Source organism: Puntigrus tetrazona, chromosome 8 (genome assembly GCF_018831695.1).
Source record: "Puntigrus tetrazona isolate hp1 chromosome 8, ASM1883169v1, whole genome shotgun sequence".
NCBI lineage: Eukaryota > Metazoa > Chordata > Actinopteri > Cypriniformes > Cyprinidae > Puntigrus > Puntigrus tetrazona.
The window spans coordinates 17,204,964-17,229,388 of NC_056706.1; the positions used below are offsets into that span (position 1 = coordinate 17,204,964).

The 24,425-nt window shown below is 38.6% G+C and overlaps 1 pseudogene; it reads left to right on the forward strand.

The window, feature by feature from the left end:
* Nucleotides 1-17,888: 17,888 nt before the first annotated feature.
* On the forward strand, nucleotides 17,889-20,793 carry LOC122350938 (annotated as a pseudogene).
* Nucleotides 20,794-24,425: the final 3,632 nt, after the last annotated feature.

Below are 24,425 nucleotides of genomic sequence, written 5' to 3' on the forward strand. Positions count from 1 at the left end.
TTCTCTCTGGTGCTGCTCGAGATAGTTCGAGTTCTCAGAGTTCTAAGCTCTCAGTTGTGACATCATGGCTGACTTGGCTCCTGAAACTGCTAGTCTGAGCTGATTTTCTTCTGTTGGTGTGTTGGGTTTAGAGTTAGGAGCTACTTTAAGTGACTTACTGAAGATATGAATTAAAAATTCGTTTCAATGCGCAGCGTTCAGTGTCACAATGGCACTGTTTGGCAGTACATTTAGACAACTTTTGAAGCGTTTTGCCTTCTTGCGCGAAGAGAGTGCTTTGAGGCACAGCAGTATTTAAGCGCCAGAACAGGCGGCACAAACTTCAGAGGCATGATGTGAAGCGAGCTTCGGCGTCATAAAACAAGAAACTAGGGAGGAGATGCGCCAAGTAACACCTGAGCAGCTGCGTTGAAAAAATAAATAAAACTCAGTAATTGCTAGTTAATTTCCTCTTAATGCAAACATTAACACTTTGAATTAAATGTGAAATGCTGAAAATAGAAAGAGTGAAATAGTATTTGTCTTTTATAATATACAGTAATCTTTATTCAAACTTGAAACTTTGTGTTTTTTTAGCATGGAGAAAGAAGGAAAGACAGGTGAAGAAAGGTAGAAGAAGGAGGCATAAACGAGGGAGAGTCTTAAAGACATGGCTGGCAAAGAAAGAGATACAATTTGTCTTGAGAGAGATTCTTAGAAGTCTGCCAAATTCAGAGAGATGCAGAATCTAGACAATTTGATGGAAAAGTAGTGAGCATGAGGATGCGGAGAAAAGAAAAAGAAGAAAGCTGAAGGCAAACACGCTATGAGCCTACTCCACGTCTTGTGGAAGTCGGCCTCAGCAAATTCTCGTTAGTCCTGCAATGAGAGCTTCCCTTCTTGGCGCCAATAGAAGAGATTCAGTGCTTCCAAGTACCTCTGAAGACCTTCTTCTACCGGCTGCTCGCTTCCAGGCCCCTACCGCCAGTGACCAAACGTACACCATCACTCAAAATCCAGAGAAGTGCCATATTTCTCCTCTTGATGAGTCTCCCAAACAGCTGGTAGGATTTCCTCCAAGCCCCACTCAAGGATCTGATAAGAAGGCGTTGATCTACGCTTTCTTCACCTAAAGCCAACGGCAAACAGCTCAGCCGTCACTTCTTCTCTGTTTGAGCCGCCTCCAGAACTCACGCTCCTTCGACATAGAGGATGAGGGGATGCAGTACGTGAGTACACTGTCGAACCTATCAGGCATGGGACTTAAAGCCTGAGAAGCCCGAGCTGCACAGAGCAGATATGGGGCTCAAGAGAAAGATTATTGCTTGGCTGGAGAGTGTGACGAGGAGTTTGGAGAAAGTGTGGTCGAGAGCGTCGGAGGTCAGAGATGTGAGACGAGGAAGATGAGCCTGTTGAAATGGAGCTCTGGACATCAAGGGCATTTAGACAACGCGCCTCTCAGAAGAAGGGCTGGGCCAGGCACATGATGGAAATAACTATGTGTAACCTCTCCTGAAGGTCCCAAAAAGTAGGACCAAGCACAATGTATGCATGTCCAGGGAAGGACCACGGGCAAAAGAAAGTACCACTTTTTCTATTAACCCTGGGCCAGAAAACAGGCCAAAACAAGGAGGAAGAAAATCGGAAAGAGAAGGAAGTGAGAGAGAAAAAGTTGCTGTAGGCAGCTACCGCAGGAATGATCCGGAACTAAAGCACTTGTTGATCCATAAGCACAACCGCCACACTGCTCCTCACAGATGATGCTCGTGATCCTTCCCAAAACAGTCAAGTCTGTGTACAAATAAAAAAAAATACATACAAACTAAAAGCATGCAAGTTCAACACATGTGTTCATTTACAGTTACATGCAGTAGTTACTCATCTAGGGACAGTGAGTTAGGCCTAGGGCGTATGTTAATAAGCTCAAATTCTTATGAGAAATAAAAATGTATTTGGAAGAATATTTCTCAGAAAAATAAAGTAGGAAAATTGACAAATTCACAGAGCAATTAAATATTACATAACAATAAAGAGAAAGTTCAGTAACATTCAGTGTGCACAGTATTATGCGCTAATCTGGGAGCACCAGTAACTCAGGTTTTAGAATAAACTCACACCATGAAATAGTCACAGAACATCAGACTATCAGATAACAAATAATATAAAAAAATAAACCTCTCAATAAGTTTCAAAAACGAAGGTCAGTGAAAATACTTTGTAAATTCCACATAAATTTCACCCAAAATACAAAAATAAGATTCAATAGAAAAAAGTCATTCATAAAAAAAAATCATTTCTGACTTTTACAATCCTTTCCAGTTCAAAGATTCCAGTTTGATGGCTTGATTCCTTCCATTATTCATAAATATACAAGTGGCGAGGATTAGAAAACTTAGCTGCTGTTGCTTGCTTTTCCTAAAAAGTCTTTTCAATTAAGACTTTAAAATCACAGTTTAAAAGGAATGATCAATCATGCTGCAATGACTTAATGTTGTCTGAACTCCATAGGAGTTTGGTCAGTGTCGTGACTATCACTTAATCAATTTGTCACATTCGTCACCTCTTGAGTGGTCTGCTGAGGATTTGAAACACTGAGCTTTTGTAAAGTCCAAGACACCAACCAATGTGCATTTCTTAGCATTTATTGCAGACTTGATTAGAAAAAAATAAAAGTAAAAACAAACTTGGCCAAAGGAGTGCTGCAAACTTGGTTTCAGGTTTTGGCTGCCAACCAACAAAGGTAGGTCTAGACCATATGCTCCCAGCAGGTGTACTCCAGTAAATACACAGACCTTTAAGCCTCCATTCTCCTGCGAGAAGCTGTCTCCAAAATAAAGACAGATGCAAAACAAAAGATGAACTATATAAACCTTTAAATAAAGTAAGCTCCTACAGTCAGTTTATAACTATGCTACTATTAAATACATTTGAACAAAATGAATGCAAAATTATTTGTGCTGTATTATCATTGCAAATATTGATGGTAACTACTCTTTGACTTATGGAGCGTAGTACAGTTTGAGCGATTTTCTGCATCAGTACTCCAGAACTGAAGGAGTCAAATGATCCTTCAGAAATCCCGTGTTTTGCTCAAGAAAAATTTCGGATTATCATCAATGTGAAAACAGTTGTGCTGCTTCATATTTTTGAAGGGAATTGCTTGATAGATTTATTTTTCGATTCTCTTACGAATAGTAAGTTCAGATTCAGCCCACTTATTTCAAATGAAATCTTCCGTAGCATTCCTAAATATCAGTTTTAATAAATGTAACCGTCCATGAATAATAACACTGCTATAAATAATAAACACTATGCTTGATTCTAGATAATCCAAGCATCCTTTCAGACTAATAGACCACATATACGCACTTTTTGTTTTACAATTAGATTTAGTTTCTAGAATCCTCACTTTTAATCAACATATTTTTTTCCTCATTAATTTCTTAGAATACATGATAGGAATTGCCAAATATTTCCAAACAATGTTCATTAAAGGATCAAATATAGCGGGATGAAACCCTATAATAATGTTATGATGTTTGGTTTGTTGTTTTTTATTTTCTAATGGGACATTTACAAGAATTTTCACTAATAGACTTAGTTATCATAATTAAAGTCAGAATGAGAAAAAACTGTGTGATGTTACTCTTCCTTCATGGGACTTTATTTATTATACTACACTATGTACTTATTCTTACTAAAATAAACACGTTAGAGTCAACACTAAACAACAAATAGTAAAGAAATCACAACATTTTCAATACAAAGAGGTATGGCATTCACCTCTTGAAAAGCCCATTAGTACCAGGTTTTGTTTTCAAGGACATTCTTTCAGTTTAAATAAAATAAAAACTAAAGATGTCCTTGAAAAAGCAAACCTAATTACTGTGGAGCTTTCTTCTTTCTTTGTGATGAAAAAATGTCAGGGTGAATTTGCTTACTATTGTTGTTTAGTGTTGACTAACGTGTTTATTATGGGAAAAATAAGTAATATAATTAATTAGTATAATAAATAGGAAGTCATGAAGAAGAGTAACATCTATGATTTTCTCATTGTCTTATTATGACCAACTAAGATTCGTGAGTAACAAGAATTTGTGAAATGCCCGCTCTAGAAACATAACAAGCCAAGCTTGCTACATTTTGACCATTATGAGAGTTTCATCCACGTTTACATTGTCCCTTAATAACGAACATTGTTTGAAACTCATTTGAAGTAATTCTATCATATATTCTGAAGAAATTGTTGGAGAAAAAGAAAGCTGATTAAGTAATTTCTAGAAAACTTAAATTCAATTAGTAAATAAAAATTGCGTGTTATATTGTCTGAAAGAGATGTTTGAACCCATCTAGAATACATAGTGTTATTATTATAACAGTGTTATTGATAAATGGGCGTGTATTCATTAAAACTGACATTTAGAAATGCTCACAATTCGTGACAGTCTTCGAATCTGACACTGACCGTGAAATAAATGGCAAAATCTGTCACGAACTCTTCATATGAAGCGCAGCACAACTATTTTCAACATTGATGATAATCGTGTTCTGAAGAATCATTTGACTTCGATTCTGAAGTACTGATACGAAAAATAATTCAGGCTGCTATTCGTCATAAGTCAAAATGAATTATCAATATTTGCAGCAATGCAGCACAAACTAATTTGCATTCGACCCTGATTCAGAAGCTCATATTTAATAGTAACCGGTCAGTGCTAAACTGACTTCATGAAGTTACTTTTATTTAAAAGGTACATATAAACCTCATCTTTTGTTGCATCTGGCCTCTTTTATTTTGGAGATATGCCTGAAACTGAAAATGAGGCAAAATAGTGTAACCTACTGAAGCATGTGCAACTTCATAGACACTTTACCTTTTGTTGGTGGCAGCCAACAACGAAACCAGAGTTTATGTACCTTTAGCGAAGACTGTTTTACTGGCCACACATCCGAAGTCTGCAATAAATGTCAGCTGCATTATTGATGTTCTTGAACACAAGCTTTTCGTCTAGGCCTCGCTTGAACAGAAGGTAACTTCAATGTGTTTCAAATTGATTAGAGATAGTCACCACACTGACAAGCTCCTATGAAGACTTCGAACAAATATTGAAATCATTGTCATGATTGATCATTCGCCACAAACTTAAATATCTTCAAAGTCTTGAACTGAAAAGACTTTAGAAAGCAACGCTGGACCTTTTCTGAATCTACTTTATATATTTATGAATAATGGAAAGAGAGCTCGATTTACCAAACTGAATCTTTTGAACTGAAAAGTATCAAATCCAAATGATCCACATGAATGACTTCTTTTTCTATTGAATATCTTTATTTCTACATACAGTGAGTATGTGGTCTACAAGTGTTTCGCTTCTTTTAGCTTTTATTGAAAGGTTCTATTTTATATTATTTATTATCTGATAGTCTGATGTTCTTTGTGACTATTTCATGTGTGGTTTGATAAAACACCAGGTTACGTAGCATAATAAGATATTGCTAATTTCTCTTTTGTGTATGTAATGTTGTTGCTCTTGTGAATTATTAATCAATTTTTCTACTTTTATTTTTCTGTGAAAATGTTGTACCATCCATCTTTTATTCTACTGCAGAGAATTTTGAGTTTGATAATATCGCCTCCCTGAAATCAGGCACCTACTGGTCTAGACAGTAACTACGCATCGTAACAAATGAACACATGTGTTGAGCTTGCATGAAGCTTTTACATTGCATGTATTTTTGTTTGTACACGAACTTTTGACTGTTTTGAGAAGGATCAATGAAGCATCATTCAGAGGCAATTGTACCGACCCGATCAACAAGTAACGAATACGGATCATTCACTGTGGCGTTCAAGCGACAGCTTTCTTCTCTTAGCTCCTTCTCTTTTCACGTCTGACCACTATTCTCTCCTTTGTTTGACGCTGTTCTGCCCAGTGCTGAAAAATTGGTACTCTTTTTGCTCCGTAATGCACATTGTCGCAGTCTCATTTGAGACCTCGAAGGTGCAGAAGAGCTTCATCATGTCTGGCGTCCTTTCTTCTTTCACGAGGAGGCGTGGATGTCGGAATGCCTTTGTGTCTCAGGCCTCCATTTCGGCGCAGGCTCATCTTCACCGTCACCATCCTGGCTCGGCGGCACCACCGACCGCACTATCGGCTCACCACTTCTCAGCCAAGCAATAATCTTTCTTGGTTTCATATCTGCCTCCGGCGATAGAGAAGGCTTTCAGCTTTAGTCCCATGCCCCGCGACGGAGTATTACCGGTGTGCTCGCGTGCTGATCCTCTCATCCTCTGTCGTCGATGATTCTGGGCTCAAACAGGAAGAAGTGGGCGACTTTAATTGCCGGGCTGCTGGCTGATGAAAGAAAGTTGCCCGGATCGCGTGGCTCATCAGATCACGGTGGCGGAGAACACCGGTGTTCGGGAGGACCTTTCGGAGAACGCCAGCGCTTTGCTCTGGATTTTGAGGATGTGGCGGTTTGTCACTGGCGACGAGGAACTGAAAGCGGCGGCCCGATGGAAAAGAAGATGTACCGAAGACGCTGAAGCGCTGAGACCTCTTCTGTGGTCGAAAGGAAGCTCTCGTGCGAGACTAGCGGAGAGCTGGCGATTTGTTACTCAGGCGCGTGGGTAGGCGGCGTTTCGTTCGCTTCGGCTTCTCTTCTTCTTTTCTTTCTCGACATCATCAAGTGTCTGGGTCTGCGTCTCTCTGAACGGCGAACAACGGCAGGGCTCTCTTCGAAACTGGAAATTGTCTTTCTTTGCCAGCCATGAACTTCTCCACTAGATTCATGCCTGTCTTCTTCATATTCTTCACCCTGTCTTTCTTTCCTCATGCTTCAAAAAGCACAAATTTTCAAGTTTGAATAAGATATCATTGTATATTATCAAAGACACCCAACTGCTATTTCGCTAACAACATTTCAGCATTTTCACATTTAATTCAAAAGTATTAATGTTGTGATTAAAAAATTGAGTAACAGCAGTATGATTTTATTTATTTTTCAAATCGGTGCACTTAGTGACATCTTTCTCCGGTTTCTTGTTTTTATTGACGTCGGCGCTAAGCTCTTCGTGCCACGATGCCTCTCAGAGAAGTTTATATTGTGCTGCACCTGTTCTTCTTGTTGAAATACTGCTGTGCGCCCTTCAAGCGTCTGCCGGCGTAAGCGGCAAGCTTTCAAAGAGACGTGCAAATAACGCACCTTTAAACGATAACCGTTGTGTTGCTGAGATAATAACGTTAAATCAGGGTACAATCTGCTATCTTCGATGAAGTCACGAGAAATGCTCTAACTCACAAACTCTGGCTTAGAAAAAATCGTCAGCTAACGATTTGACTTTGCTTCTCCATGTGATGTCATATTCAGGCGGAACTCTGAGAACTGAGCTATTTTGAAGAAACGATCCAGTAATGAAGTAAGCACTTACATTAAATACTGATTGCATTGTGACATTTCGAACTTTCTCATCCTTCCACTGAAAGTAAAAGAGAATAAAACAAATGCCAAACAATTACATTTGGCCCTTATTTATATGCTGAGCTATAGTTAAACCACTGACCGTGTACATTATTGTGAAAATGTTTTTTTTTTTATTGATTTTGAAGTCTCTTATTATTTCCATTATTTTAATTGTTATATTAGGTGCATTCATTATATTAACTATAAATAAATGAAAAGGTAATATTAGTCTGTCTTCACCGTAGTTGTAAATAGAAGATTTGGTGACAGGAAATACTTATTAAACGATTTGCTGAACAACTTTCTGGTCACTGTTTCTAAGATATTTATGTTGAATCGTAAACTGACATGTAGGTGCATCTGTCGAATGTGTGTACACGGCACGAATGTTTGAATCAACGATCTTTGTGTTGCTCTTTGTGAACATCATTATCTGGGCCTACGCGAACGAGCAGTAGGCAGCCTGAACTATCGTATCTCTGAATCTCTGGCAACTTAAGCGAGGAAGGAAAGTGGCTCCTTAACATCACAGAGCAAGACGAGTTTCAAATCGAAACGCGTTAAGAGCACACACAACGAAAATAACTTGTGGCACGACAACACAATAAACACGATTATATGTGACTGTCAACGAACTTTGAATATTTTCATAACAATATATGTACATTTAAAATAACTGGTAACTCAGAAGCCATACAAAAAACATAAATAACATATATTTAATAACAATGTGACCAAATTCACATGTGTCAAAAAGTATTAAGCTGCTTGATGTGCCGACACACGAACCTGTAGTGACATCGGGCGAAGCTCATTTTGTCCATAAAAGGAAATGTAACATTTCTTGAATTTTAAGCTTGTTTATGTTATCTGCTATTGTGAAATAAAATGTTGGCTCTGTTAAAATTACTTTTGAATTTTATTTTATTTAAACGAAAGAATGTCACTTGAAAAACAAAGCTAGTACTAATAGACTCAGAAGATGTTCGCTTTCTACCTTTTCTTTTGTATTGAAAAATGTCGAGTTGTGATTTCTTTACTATTTTGTTATTTGTCGATGACTAACGTCGTTTATTAGTAAGAAGCAAATAACATCAATGTTAACTCAAATCAAGTCCCATGAGAAGGAAGGTAACATCACAACGATTTTCTTTCATTTGATCTTAATTATGATAACTAAGTTCATTAGTGCAAAGGCGTGAAATCCGCTCAGAAAATAACTGCAACATTATGAGGTTTCTCCGTTTTGTTGATCGCAGCGTCAAACATTGTTTGAAATATTTGGAAATATTTTCTTATCGTATTCTGTGTTGGAGAAAAGAAAAGCGATTAAAAGTGATTCAGAAACTAAATTCAATTGTAAATAAAAATTAACGTCATTATGTTTGTCTGAAGAAGAGATATTTGAATTGTCTAGAAGTATCATAATGTTATTATTTATAGCGATATTGTCGTAGACGTGCTGCATTTATTAAAACTTGACATTTGGAAATGCTGCAATTTCTATTTGAAAATAAGTGCTGAATCACGAAACTTATATTAGAGAATAAATGAAAAATAAAATCTATCACGAGCCTCTTCAAAATATGAAACAATACACAACTATTTTCAACATTGATGATAATCGAAATTCTTGAGCAAACATGATTTCTGAAGGGTCATTTGACCTTCTGGAAATACTGATACGAAAGGAAGAAGCTTATTACTCATAAGCTCAAAGAAGCTGAATTACCATCAATATTTTAATGATATAATACAACGCACAAAATAATTGCATTAAACCCACTGTTCAAATAATATTTAACATTAATTATAAACGACTGAAGTTTACTTTTATTTAAGGTCTCAGACATCTTTATTTTATCTGTATTTTGAGAGATATTAGCCTAAACGCAGAAAGAATAGGCAAGGTCTGGGTGTAACCCTGCACAAACATGACTTGCACGAAACACATGTCTTTGAACCTTACCTTTGTTGGTCAACGTATGAGCCAATTTAGCAACACCTTTGGCAGAGACTGTTTTACTTTTATTTTCAGTAAATGCCGGCCATGTCGAAATACGTGAATTGTCCTTAGACTTACAAAGCTTCGGTGGCATCTAAATCTCAGCAGGCGCCCAGTGACTGTGACAAATTGATCAAGAGATAGTCACCGCATGACAATAGAATCCGGGCAAATATTGATCATTGTGCATGATTGATCATTTAAACGTATATCTTTAAAGTCTTGGTGAAAAGACTTTAGGAAAGCAAGAGCAACGGCGAGACACTCACCAGATCTAAACTCGCTGTATATTTATGAGCAATGGAAGAAATCGATTTTACCAAACTGAATCTTTGAACTGAAGAGTTGAAATCGAAATGATTTTATGAATGACTTCTTTTTCTATTGAATGCTTTATTTCCTTTTATGTTTGGTGGTATGTGAATCTACAAAGTGTTCACGACCTTAGCACCTGAACGCCGAGGTTATTTTATATTATTTGGTATCTGACTGGTCTCTGTTTACTGTGACATTGTGGTTATAAAACCTGGGTTAGTGCTCCCAGACAGCGCATAATCTGTGCGTTGGTGAATGTTACTGAGCCTATCTTTTATTGTTATGTAAATATTTAATTTATCTTGTAATTCTCAGTATCTACTTTATTTTTTCTGAAATATTCTTCAATATCTTTATTCTGCAGAGCTGAGTTTATTAATATCTTGCTCGAAGTCATTAGTCGGATGACAATAACGCAACTGTAAATGGTACGTAATGTTGAACTTGCATGAAAGTTTTGAATTTGCGTATTTTTGTTTATGCACGAACTGTTTTGTTTAGGAAGGATCAATGAGCATCATTCGAGGAGCGAGTGATGGCGATTTGTGCTTGGGTGATCGGCAAAGTGCTTTAATTCGGTTCTGGCGTTCGAAGCAGCTTTTCTTCTCTTGTCGCTTCTTTCGTATTTTCTTTGCTCCTCCTTTATTTTAACTATTTCGCGGTGTGAAGTGGTACTTTGCTCGTGTCTTCCTGGACATGCACGATGTTAACTGATGCTGGACCTTCGGGAGAGGAATTTTGCAGAAGAGCTTTGTCGTAATGGCAAGATCGGCTTTTCCTTCCTGTTTTCGCCCGAAGGAGAGCGTCGTTGTGGCCGAGCACCTTTGATGGCTCTCGAAGCTCCGGCAGGCTCTCTTCCTCGTCCTCACGTCCTGGACCTCGGCAGCTTCCTCGACCGCACTTTCTCGGCTACTGGCTGGCTCGCTCTCCCACGGTAATCTTTCTTTATTTCATATCTGCCTCGGCTTTGATCGGCGAAGTCATGCCTGACCAGTGCTGCCGATGCCCGCTCCGCGTGCTGATATCTCATCGCTCTGTATTAGATGACGTCAGTTCGGTAACTCAAGCTGAAAAATTGAATTTGACTGAGCTACGCGGGCTGCAACAGGTGAAGAGGATTTGCGAATCACGCCCCTCATCAGATCACGAGTGGTGGAAGAACCACCGGTGTTCGGAGGACTCTTTCGAGAAGGGAGCCTCAGCGCTTTTCTGGATTACGGTATGGCGGTTTGCACTGGCGACGAACCTGGCGACGGCGTGAAAGAAGGTGTGAAGATTTTGCGCAGGCTTGCCAGCCTCTTCTGTGGTGAAAGGAAGCTCTTCGTGCAGAGACTAGCAGACTAGCACGGTTGTTTACTCCACCCAGGCGTGGGCTTCGGCGACCGTTCCTTCTTCTTCTTTCGGCATCTGTAGCTCGCTACTTTCTCCATCAGGTGTCTGCGTTCTGCATCTCTGAACTTGGCAGACTCTGTGGCAGAATCTGTTCAAGCGCAGAGTGTATCTCTTTAACTGAACTTTACTCACAGTTCATGCCTCTCCTTTCTTCTGTTTTTTCTCTTTCACTTATCTTTCTCTTTCCTCCATGCCCAAAACACAGAGTTTCGAGTTTGTGAATAAAAGATCGATATTGCTATTATGCAGAACAACATATTTCACTTCTTTCTGTTTCGGCATTTCTGTTTAATTCAAGAAGTGTTAATATTTGTGATTAAGTGAAATTAGCAGCAGTACTAGAAGTTTTATTTATTTTTTCAGCACCAAACTGCTCGAATAGCAACGAAACATCTCCTCCGAGTGCTGTTTTTATTGACGTCGCTTCACCGTCTTAGTCGCCCGTCTTCTGAAGTTTGCTATTTGTGCTGCCTGTTCTTTAAGTAAATACAACTTTGTGCCCTCAAAGAATATGCTGGCATGGCGAGCAAAAGCATTCAAAGACGATAAATGTGCTGCTAAACAGTGTCTTAGGTAATGAACGCGATAACAACGTTGAATCAAGGGTACAATCTTTATATCTTCGGTAAGTCGCAGTAACTCCCCAACTCTGGAAACCACAACGCACCAACGAAGAAAATCGATCGAACTGCGATTTAGAGCTGCTTCTCCGACCGCGCCGATGTCATACGGCAGGCGGAACTCTGGAACTTCGGAACTGTCGACGGCACAGAGAAAACGATCGATATGACAAATGTTAAGCGCACATTAAATACTGATTGCGACTAACCGACATTTCTAGAACTCACCGATCCTTCGCGAAAGTAAAGGAGAATAAAAACAAATATGACTTATTACATTTTATTTTTGTTAGCAAATGATGCTGGGTATAGTTAAACCCTTTGTGACCCACGTATTTGCATTAACAATGAAAATATTTTTTTATTGATTACCGAAGTCTGTATTTCCATTATTTTAATTGTTATATTAAGGTGCATTCATTATTAACTATATAAATAAATAGAAAGACAAATATGCAGTCACTGTCTTTCACCAACAATTGTAAATAGAGAATTTGAGGAGGTATTCAGGGCGTAATATTTGTTGCTGAGCAACTTTCCTGATCTTTGTTCTAAGATATTTATATTTTGGTCATGTAAAACTTGTCTTAAGACGTCTGTCGGGCTATATGTGTACTGCAGATATTTTCAGGCTTAGCGATCTTTGACAGGCGCTGTTTATGCATTATCTGGGCCTACGCAGGCGAGCCCGGATGACCCTGAACTAATATCGTTATATAGAATGTGACTTCACCAACGGCGCAGAAGCGAGAGAAGAATGATATTAACATCACCAACAGGGCAGTTTCCGGTATCGGAAACTGCGGTAAAAGGCACACACAACGAAATAAACATGGCGACAACCACAATAAACGCGTGATTTTATATGTGATGGCCTCTTGGTTGAATATTTTCGTAACAATAATGCATTTAAAATGCTAATTTAGAGCCATACAAAGCTATAAATAGCATATATTTAATAACGTGGCGACAAATTCCACATGTGATATCAGGCGCATTACGCGCGATGCATTCACGAAGACTGTAACGACATCGAGTGAAACTTCATTTGACTCATAAGCGCAACATTTCTTTAGTTTAAGCATTTGGGTATCTGCTGTTTGTGAAATGTTGGCTCGTATGCTGTTAAAATTCTTTTTAGTTTTTATTTTATTTGAAACTGAAAAATGTCATGGCAAAACCTGGTGACCCTTGTGGGCTTTTTCAGAGTGTTCCTTTCTACCTTTTCTGTATTATCTCGAGACCTTGGAGCTGCTTACTATTTATTGATGGTGACTAGCGTCGTTTGTTTTTAGTAAATAAATGGCTGCTGGTATGAAATATAACCAAATAAGAGTCATGAGAAAGTAACATCACAACGATTTTCATTTGATGTATTATGACAACTAAGATGACCAGTGTGAAATTTTGTGAAATATAGAAAAATAAAAATAACCCAAGGCAAACACTACAACATTATTATAAGTTTCATCCGTTACATTGATCCAGCAATGTGGTATTGTTTAAATATTTGGAAGTATTCTATCATGATCTGAAGGAAATGACGGAGAAAAAGCTGATAAAGAAAAGTGATTCTAGAAACTAAATTCGATTGTAAGTAAGTGTGTTATAATTTGTCTGAAAGAGATATTTGGAGTATCTGAGTATTATTTATGGCAGTATGTATTCATGGGCGTGCTGCATTTTATTAAACTGACATTTAAGCAAAATTTCTAATGGCAAGTGCTGAACTTATTAAATGGAAGATAAGTGAAAATAAATCTATCGCAATTTCTTCAAGAAATAATGACAATCTCTGTTTCAATACATTGATAAATAATCCGAAATTTTAAATAGCTGTGATTTCTGAAGGATCATTTGACCTTCGGTTCTGGAAGTACTGATATGAAAATCGTTCAAAACTACCATTACGTCCATGAAGTCGAAAGCCAGTTACCATCGGCCTTTGCAATGATAATACGGCAAAGTAATTGCATTCATTTTGTTCAAATATACAACTGGTAGCTTGATTGATTATCAAACTGACTGTAGAGTTTACTATTTAAAGGTTTATATAGTTCATCTTTTATTTAGCATCTGCTCTTTGTTACAACCCTCGACGGAAATGGTAAGATATGGTCAATGACCTACTGAGCATGGCCTGCTGAGAGCATGATAACCTTTTGTTGGCAGCAAACACTTGAACAAGTTTCAACGCTTTTTTAACAGGATTTCACTTTATTTTTCTAATCGAAGCTCTGCAATAAATAATCAAAAAATACATTAGTAGTATTCATGAACTTACAACTCATTAGCGTCTGAAATCCTCGGCAGACTGAAGCTAATGTATTAATTCGACCAGAGATAGTCACGCGTAACTCTAGGATTCAGACAAATGTTGTGCATGATTGACATTCGCACAAACTGTCTTAATTGAGCTTTTGGGAAAGCACTTGGCGCTGAAAATTTTCTGAATCTCAATCTCACTTATGTTATGAATAATGGAACTCGATTTACTCAAACTAGTCTTTGAACGAAGTTGTAAAGTCAGGTATTTTTTTATGAACTTGACTTCTTTCTATTAGTCTTTATTTCCTTTTGTATTTTGAGTGAGCAGATCTACAGATGCTAAGCTTTTGGCTTTGACCGAAGGTTATTTTTATATTGACTGTTATCTGATGGTCTGATGTTCTTGTGACTATTTCGTAGTGTGGACTATTCTAAAACGCAGGTCTGACTGCTCAGGTACCAAGCGCGCAATACTGTGCATTAGTGAGCTGTTGCTGATTTCTGCACGTGACCCGTATGTATTTGTTAACAACTGGCGAGTACTGTCGACACTACTACTTTATTTTTTCTGAGAAAAATATTCTTTTCCGTCTGTCTTGTTTCTCTACGAAATTTGAGTTTGTTAATATCGCGCCTCGAAAATCATTTCTACTGATCTAGATGAAGTAACTTACTGCATGACAACAAATGGTGCATGTGTTAATTTGCACACGAACATGTATTTTTATTTATACGAACGCTGACTTCTTTTGAGAAGGATCAATGAGCATCATTCAGAGGAACGATATTGGCGATTGTACTTTTATTGTCAGCAAGTACTTTTAATTCGGTCATTCCTGTGGCGTTCGGCAACAGCTTTGTGCCGCTCATCTCTTTCGTATTTTCTTTGTTTGACATCATTTCTGCCGGAACCAACGAAAAGTGGTACTTTCTTTTGCTCGTGGCTCTTTACTGAACATGCGCATTATAACTATTCATTTTGGGGCCTTCGAGGAAGGTACAGAAGAGCTTCATCGCTGTGTCGTCAGCTGCCTGCGAGGAGGCGTGCGTTGATGCTGCTTTGTGTCTCCAGAGCACTCCATTTCAACAGGCGCTCTCTTTCATCTCACATCCCTGAACGCCTTTCCCTGGAGCCACGCGGCTCACCGCTGTCGCTCTCAGCAAGCTAATGTCTTTCTTGAACATATCTGCTCAAGCGATGAAACTTTCGAGCTTTAAATCCCATGCCTGACAAATCTTACCGGTGTACTCCGTCGCCATCCTCATCTCTGTAATCGATCGAGCGTGATTACGAGGCGTCAAGCTGAAGGAAACTACGCGAAGCTGCTGGCACAGGCGAAGAAGTTGCGGATCGCGCCTTCATCGGGCTCACGGTGAGCCGCGGTGACGGGAAGTTCCTGAAGAGAACGCTAACTGCTAGTTTGAGATATGTGGCGTTTGGCTCACTGGCGGCGAAGGCTTTACAATGACGGCGACAGAAGAAGGTCTTCGGAAGATTGCGAAGCGCTGAGCTCTTCTGTGGCGTCGAAAATGCGAACTAACGGGAAATTTGCGAGTTACAGGAATTGGGCAGGCAGCTCTGCTTAGCTGCATTCTTCCCATCAAGTGTCTGAATTCATCTCTCCTGACAGCAGACTCTAACGGCAGAATCTCTTCAAATTATGTCTCTTTCTTTGCCAACCGTATCTTTAAGACACCACTCACCAGATTATGCCTCTCTCCTTTCTTCACCCTTTTCTCTTCGCCTGGCTCTTTAACTGCTCTTTCTCCGTACAAAAAGCACAAGTTTCAGTTGTGAATAAAGATCATTGTATGACCCATGCGAGACAACACTATTTCCTTCTTTCTATTTTGGCATTTCACATTGAGACTAAGTGACGATGTTTGTGATTAGAGTAATTAACTAGCAGTACTGGTATTTATTTTTCAACGCCAAGCTATTTCAGTAAGTGCACTGGCGTTTGTCTCTCCAGTTTATTTTTGTGGCGTCAGCCTGCTGCGATACCTCTGGAAGACTATAACTTTGTGCTGCCTGACCTGGCAGCTGAAACCGCTACCGGTAACCTGGGCGTGCTCTTCGGCGCAAGCGACAAAGCATCAGACGATAAATGCTGCTAAACGATGCCATTGTCAGACGCTGGCCTGCTGCGATTGAAATCGGGGTACAATCTGTATCTTCGGTAAAGTCCGCAGTAACTCACAACTCAGGCTCACAACACCAACGGCGTCAGTCGAACAACATTAGCACCAACTTCCTCCGTATGATGTCGCCAGCTGAGCCCGGGAACTCTGAGCTTCCGGAATATTGACGGCGCCGAAACGATCGTACTGTGAAGTATTAAGCGCTACATTAAATACTGATTGCATTTCTGACGATTTCTAAGACTCTCGCCCTTCCACTGAAAATTAAAAGAGAATAAAAACAAATGCCAAAAAATTTACATTTTATTTTTTTATTTGTAAATGATGCTAGAAGCTATAGTTAAACCACTGTGACCACAGTGTGTACATTAACAATGAAAATGTTTTGGGTTTTTTGTATTGATTTTGAAGTCTCTTATTGTTTCCATTATTTTAATTGTTATATTAAAGGTGCATTCATTATATTAACTATATAAATAAATAGAAAAGACACGTATGTTAGTCCTGTCTTTCACCGTAGTTGTAAATAGAGATTTGAGGAGGTGACAGAATCGCTAATCGCTGATTGCTTGAACAGCTCCTGGTCACTGATTTCTAAGATGTTTATGTTTTGGATCATGTGTAAAACTGACATCTTAAAGACATCTGTCAGATGTGTGTACACAGCAGATGTTTTCCAGATCAAGCGATCTTTGACAGACATCTTGTGGACATACGTGTTATCTGGGCCTACACCAGACAGGCCCAAGTTTAGACAGCCCTGGACTAATGCGTATTATACTCTGAATGTATTTCTGAATATTTTCATAATAATATGTGTACATATAAAATGCAAATTTGTAGAGCTATACAAAAGGCTATAAATAGCATATATTTTAATACCAGTAAACGACCAACTTCACACGTGATCGGAAGTTATTAAAACACTCGATGGGTGGTGTAAAGTGAGTTTTGAGTAAAATTGTACTATTAATCTCATAATTGTAACTTGATGCTAATGTTAGCTCTAATGCGGCTGCTTGTATTTATTTAGAAATATTTTTGATAATACTTGGGCAAATTTGAACTGGGATTGAATCTATTTTTGAAGTGAGTCTTAATAAGACTGTCTTTATTGTAATTTTTTTGTTTTTATTTTTAAGTATTTAACAGGTTAAAAATACACATATATATATATATATATATATATATATATATATATATATATATATATATATATATATGTGTGTGTGTGTGTGTGTGTGTGTGTGTGTGTGTGTGTGTGTGTGTGTGTCTGTGTAGTTACAGATAAATCAGGAATGTTTAAGGTTGTCAAATGTGTTAAACTTAATAAATAATGTTTACAGGCTATTTGCTATGCTGTTGTTTAATTTGTCATTGCTTATGCTGATTGGCCCATTGTCTAGGCACTGTAAAAAGCTAATAAAGTGAGCGTGGTCACAGCAGCTTGGGTGGCACTCTTTAAGGCTGTTCACACCGAGAGGAAACTATAAATTAAGCAGCAGTAACTATATCAGCCTCCACGTCTACGTGCGCACGAATAATGCGATTATTTCCAAAAATCAGAGTCTTGTAAATGCACTTTAAATTCGTTAAAATGTAGGCTGTAGTTTGGCAAACTTCTAACGCACCTCAAAAATTCCCCATGATTTTTTTCCTGCACCTCTGGCATCCAATAATAGGACGAAGCGGCGTGGGGAGGATAGCTGTGTTTATTTTCTTTCAGCCACAGATGGTCTGAGAGGCTGAGAGGCTGCAGCGGAGACACGCAGAACGACGGCCGGGGATGAAGCCGCAGCTTCGGGGAAAAGGTTGCATTTATTGCATGCACAGCCCGGCAACGGGATTCAAGCTCTCACGATGTTAATGCACGTGGTTACGCTTGGCGTTTTGGTTCTGAGCTGCGGACCCGCAGGCGCTTTCCCCCAGTTACAAAGATGACTACATGGACGAGGACCTGGCCACCTTTGACTATTGGCAAAGGCACGGATGATTTTGGCGAGGAACGGGACGCAGGAGTGCGAGGAGTGCGTTCCGGAGCTGTGCCCGCTCCCGCTGAGCTGCAGAGCCGGGCTGGTGCGGGACGGCTGCGGCTGCTGCTCTCAGTGCGCCAACCTGGAGGGACAGACCTGCGATCTGGGCCAGAGAAACGTCTATTACGGGCTGTGCGGGGAGAACCTGGAGTGCAAACCGGACCGGTCGGATGGAGCGGACGCAGAGGAGCCGGAAGCCCAGTGTGTGTGTTTGTACCCAGAAACCTCTGTGTGGCTCAGACGGACAGACTTACATGAATATCTGCAAATATAAAGAAGCGGCTTATTTGAATCCTGCACTCAATGTGAGCGACGGGCCTTGCAGAACAGGTATGAACCGACCAGTATTTATTTAGGTGTTTCTTTATTGACTTTTGAATATATAGAAATGTATGTATCTATTATATGGTATTATACATGGTATTTACATGGAATAAACACCACAAGGTTGTTGTTTAAATAATAATAATAATAATAATAATAATAATAATAATAAATAAATATATATATATATATATATATATGCATTTATTTATAGCAAAATTAATATTTTTGGCATTCTTTCATTCATACATGGTTTAGTAGTGTTTATATATATATATATATATATATATATATATATATATATATATATATATATATATATATAAAAATAAATTTGTTTTTGTTTTTTCTTTAATAAATATAATGGCACCCAAGCTTTAAATATTTATTTATTATTGGGAGTATCTCAAATTTTTATTATTATTATAATTATTATTTAAAGCATGGAATAAACATCTCAAAGCTAAAACTTTTTTCTTTAAATAAATGTTTTTAATCATAAAGTTATCACACATGTTGTTCCCCCTCTAATCAACATTTTTCTTTCATTATTTGCTTATTTGTTCATTTGTTTTGTTTGTCTCTTTCTTATTTTCCTTCACAAGTGATTTAAAGTGTTATCTCAAGAGTGTTTTTTCTCTGGGCTTCCAGCACTTGGGAATTTTGGACCTGGCCCCTATAATTTTCCCAGTGACTTTAAAGAGGAGATTTATGACCTTTAAACAGCTCTTTAAGTTGGGCTGACATAGGAAGTGCTTTCTGAATGTGATCTCTGATATGACTTTTTTCCTTTCTCTGTATTTCTGGTAAGTCCCTATCATCAAAGGTGCCGCCGCATAATCTGAAGTAAATGTAACGGCAGCAGTATAGCATTTCTTTGTGAAGTGTTTGCATTTCCCATGGCGCTAGTGGAATGGAGGAAAGATGGAAAAGAGGTCATTTTACCTGGTGATGATCCCACATATCGGTTCAGGTAAAGTACTTTCAAACAGAAACCCTGTAAAATGATATATAATCTTGATTAGGGCCTCATGATTTAGATGAGTTTGTTTCTTCATCAGAACAAATTTGGAAAAATTTAGCATCACGTTACTTGCTCACCAGTGGATCTCTGTAGTGAATGGGTGCCGTTAGAGTGAGAGCCCAAACAGCTGATAAAAAAAAAAAAATCATCACTTCCTCTATTGTCCTCCCACATCAAAATCCACTGACATATTTGTTTAGAACCGGTTTTGGACTTTGTTTGCAGAATTTTATTTGTTTTGCATATTTCTGTAGACAAAATGAGTTTTTCACAGAAGAAAGCAATATAATGGATAGATGACTCATATTTAGCTGGAAGCTAAAACGTCTTGATAACATGCAGCTTATAAGATCTTAACTGTTGGACTAGAGTAATGTAAATTAGTTTTGCTTTTATTAGCTGTTTCATTCTGACGGCACCCATTCACTTCAGGGGATCCATTGTTGAGCGATATAATTGCTTTTTCCAAATGTGTTGTAACGAAGAAACAAACTCATCTATATCTTGGGTGACCTGAGAGTGAGTACATTTTCATTCATTGCCCATTTTGGCTGATACCATATTGAAATCCATTACACCGAATTACACAGATTTTTCCACAAAGTAAGTGCAGAAAATGTGAATAAATTCATGTCTAATGATTTACTGCAGGTGTTTATGGCTTCAAGATTTGGGACATGAAAGAAGGCGTTCGGTTAGATCCATTAATGAGCTTGTCAAGAGCTACAAAATTTATATAAGGATCTTGTTTTCAGTAGATAGGAAAAAGTGTGTCGGGATCCACCTCAGCCTTTCCATTTCTCCGTCTTTCCTGTAGTCACGAGGTGGCCCTCAGAAATATGAACTTTCCAGTTGGCTGCAGATCGAAGAGGCCGGGTCAGATGGATTCTGGCACATACAGGTGCATCGCCGAAACGAGCTTGGCCATGTCTCAGCCACAGCGGTTTTAGGAGTCCTGCCACCAGGTAAAAAATTATACCCTGGGCTAATGGCCTACAGTAATATTTCCTGTTCAGTTAGCTTCATGCACAGTGTAATGTGTTTGTCTTTTTTTTTTTACCCAGATGAGATGTCTACCTATTTGGAGCAAAACTTAAATGAAATGATGAGCTATGACCAATTACAGGACTATGACAGGGATTATTACTAAACTTCGGATCCCAACACCCTCGAGGAGAAAAACAATGTCTTTATACTTTTAGCCATTCGGCTTTAGACATGGCAAGAAGACGCCAAGAAACGCAGCGCAAAAATAGTAAGCCTGTTAAAAAAACATTGCCCTCCAGAGCTTTTTCTACATCTGGATAATCAAACATGGAGACGACTAGGAAGAAGCTTAAATAAATTCCCAGTGGCCCAGGCCTCTCAAAATGAATAAAAACACACAATGAGAGTGGAGTAGTCTGAAGCTGCTAGAAGCTCTGAAATTCAGTACAGAGAGTAGCTGCTGGAGCTGAATGTCTCTTTTGTTTCACCGGTGCTTTTCTTCATAGAGTGACAAGCTGAATAGCAAAACATGAAGAACTGTAAAATCTGAACGTGAGCTGGACAAATCAATTTTTGGTAAATGCATATTATAATTACTTTTTGTTAGGAATGTAACATTTGGAATATACTGAAATGGAATGCTGTAATTGTCCCTTTCACAAATAGTTGTAATTGTATTTATAAAAAAAGTATAACATTTATACAATATCTCAATAAAGAATTGAAACTGAGTAACTAATACATTAGGTACAACAGTAGACACACATTCATTCACACTTTTCTATCCCATGAGGCCACGGGAGAGGATTTTGAATGACACTGAAGCAACACAGCTTATGTCGGTAGGTCACATGACAATAAAAGAGCGATGAATGCAGTACATCTAGATGACATTCGTACTACAAACATTCATGCTATAGAATTTACACTCGCAAAATAATCAAAAAGAAGAATGCAATTTCAGATGTAGCCGTAAGTTTCATTCCCGAATGGATCAGTACCAGACGTTTACTTGCTGGAGAACGGTGTAAGATAGAGTCACTGAAAAATCCCTGTCGCTCTTGTCTTCTCCGAAAGGCCGCTGTTGTTTGAGAACTTACTGCTGTCCAATTTGTGCTTGACGTTTTTGCAAACTCTGTTCTTCACAATCCATCCGTTTCTACTTAAAGCAGAATGTGTGTAGCCGGTGAGTTTGTCTGTTTCCACATGTGGCATCCCTTTTTTTTACCAGCCTTTTTTTTGAGTGAGTGTGTGTCAGATCTGCGTGAGGCAGTTGAGCACACAGCTGGCTCTAATATATCTTTATGATCTCCTGTGTTAAGACACAAAAAAACAGGGATCCTATTCTTTGGTACATGTGCATGCAGGTTGGATTTCTTTTGATGGAAATACAACAAACACCCTGAGGCTACTTATTGATATACAGTAAACATCTCTTAACCCTCTAATTCCACCTTTTAGTAGAGCAGAGTCCTGTATTTAACAGAACGGCCACGGATAACAGATATTTAACCCCATTTTCTCTTCTGCCCTCTTATGATGTTCTCTGGTGCCTTTAATTCAGAATAATTATAACAGCTCTGCATGTAATTTTTAAGTCATGCTGTATTACTCCTTTATTTCAAATGTGTAAAAGATTCACATTCTGACACCAGGTTTTTTTTCAAACCAACAAAGAACTTTTGATGGTCTTTTACAAATGTACTTTATTGTACGGTAAAAAACACTAACGTAGAGTTATACACCAAAAACAGTGTGCATAACAAACCAAATGCAACGACATGTGTTTTAAGGGTGCATTTGCACGACTTTCACCCAGCAGTCAACTGTTAAAGCAATTAGCCTGCTGTAAGGTCTAAATCACTTCAGACTGAGAGCACCCTGGGACCGAACGGTTTCCTCTTGCCTTAAACAACTAAACACTCTGAAAACCCAAAACACCTCCACTAGACGTGCTAAAGTTTTTGACTTTATGGGTAGTATATAAGCTCTCCATGGGCCCCCTTGTCACTGCTCACTATCATTTCACAAGATGTTAACCTATTGAATCGTGTGGATTAGTGGGAATTTTTTTTTAACAGCTGTTCATTCTGACGGCACCCATTCACTGAAATGACTGATGATCAAGTGATGTAATGTTTAAGTTCTCTAAAACTGTTGCGATGAAGAAACTAGTTCATCTATATAGCTTGGTTGGCCTGAGGATGAGTACATTTTCAACAAATGTTCGATTCTGGGTGTACTATTCCTTTAAGTTTTTACATCCTGATACTTTGCGATATTTGTCTGTATGGCAGTTCCCAAGACAAAAAATCTATATTTTCCAGTAGTCTGAGAGAGATGTTGGTTTCTGTTTCATTGCCACCAGTTATTTTTCTTTCCCTCAAATTCTATGGAAAACTGTGGAAATATTCAGGGGATCGTGTGAACTTCCAGAGCCAGCAGCGAGGGGCTTCCCTTCTCTGCCCAAGAATCCACTAATATCCTGTGTCATGAAAAGACATTACTGGCACCGAGATGGAAGACGAAAAAAGGCTTTAAATTCAAACAAATAGCTTTAGGAAATGCAGTAGACCCAAAAAGGCATGCAGATTAATTCATATAGCTTACCAGATTTACTTATTGCTGGTTGGGAAAGCATAGTTTCCGAGGCAAAGAGCAAAAATAACAAAATTGCTATTGTTCATTTTTTTCTTTTTGGTCTCCATCAAGCACAGTCACCACAGACGCTCAAACCCCCCCGAAGCATTCACTGCATGGCTAATGCTAAACCATGATAGCCACTTAAAAAAGGCCTCACCGCTCCCCGAAAGAGTTGCCTCTGTCTGATTTGAATAAAGAAAAGCAGTTCCAGACTCTTAAAGCCATTTCCATGCGTTTGTTTTCCTTCCAGTTTTGTGTAAAATGAGATCCATGTGCTGAGTGAAAGATCATCAGTCTCGTGGGAGGATTTATTGTAATCAATAAAGAGAGCACGAAGACAACAGGAAGAGTTCATGTTTGTGTCTTAGGAAGAATAACAGACAAGCAACAGTAAAACGACAAATAAGTCAGAGGAACTTATGAGGCAAAAATATAAAGCTGACAGTTTAGAGGTTAGATGAAGTACTAACAGAAAGTTGCAAAACAACAACAACAGAAAGGCTAACGACAAACAAATGTTATAAAAACGTCTCTCTTCCTCATCCGTTTTTTATGCCTTGTTTGGTCTCTTTACAATTCATTAAATAATTAAATTACGCTTTATATTGGTCACAGAGAGCGATCTTTACTGAAGTGTGTGTGGTGTGATGATGACCGGTCATGTGCAGTACTGCTTTGAGGCTCTAGAGGGCAGTGAGAAGATACCACTTAGAAGCATCTGCTCTTCATTGCTCTTCATATTTTTTGATTTGAGGTAACTTAACGTCATAAACCAACCATTAAGCATTAAACCTCGACATAGGTTTCATGCTGTTTATACAACAGGCAAAAATTAAAGCGGTGATCAGTTACTTGTGATATGACCTATTTTTGCCATTGAATGATAAGCTGAATTCAACTTTAAAACTATAGAGACTTAGGATGGGATCATTTCATTTTGGACCAATAAGCAAACAACAGGAAACTTAATAACTACATAGTACTGTTTTCAAGGACGCCCTCAAAACACCCACGACTCGCTGTATCGTCGTGGAGGCAAACTTTAGCACAGGCGTGCAGCCTGTTTTCTTCTGAAAAAATCTGGGACAGCGTTCTGTTTGATTGCGGTCAACTAAATGCAGGGATTTGTTTGTGGATCTGGCAGCTGTGTTGCATTAATGCTTCGATCCAGACAGAGGCCTAATATCCTCCTGAGACCCAGAACAAAAGTTTTTTGAATTAAGTATTTT